Here is a 508-nt window from a genome sequence, read left to right on the forward strand (position 1 = left end):
CACACACACACACACACACACACACATTCACGCTAGAAAATAGAAAAAAAACGTACTTAAAGGACAAGCCAAATACATGTAATCACAAAAACATATAGGCGCAGGAGATAAAGTACAGAAATAACGTCAAAGCTGTGCACAGAAGATTCTTACACACAGTTTAAAGAGACCAAACACTCCTTCAGCAGCAGAGAGGGTTCAAAGCTCGTCTTCCCTCTGAAGCAGATAAAATGAAAATATTACTGAACATTCCAGAAATCCACTGAGGGACAAACTCCCACGTTATGCTTTTAAATCCGCTCTGCTTTCTGTAAACACTTCCTCAAAAATCACCCATCGACACATATTCACTTACCTCTGCATCGCTCTGCCTTTCCTCTGCAGCGGGTCTTATGGGGTCTTGCTAGCCCCGGGCTACATGCTGCTCCTGATTGCTACGCACCCGGACTAACGGCACATCAAAAGTGGCCCCCACATAGGATTTGTGTGTGTGTGTGTGTGTGTGTGT

This window comes from Etheostoma spectabile, chromosome 23 (assembly GCF_008692095.1).
Source record: "Etheostoma spectabile isolate EspeVRDwgs_2016 chromosome 23, UIUC_Espe_1.0, whole genome shotgun sequence".
Classification (NCBI taxonomy): domain Eukaryota; kingdom Metazoa; phylum Chordata; class Actinopteri; order Perciformes; family Percidae; genus Etheostoma; species Etheostoma spectabile.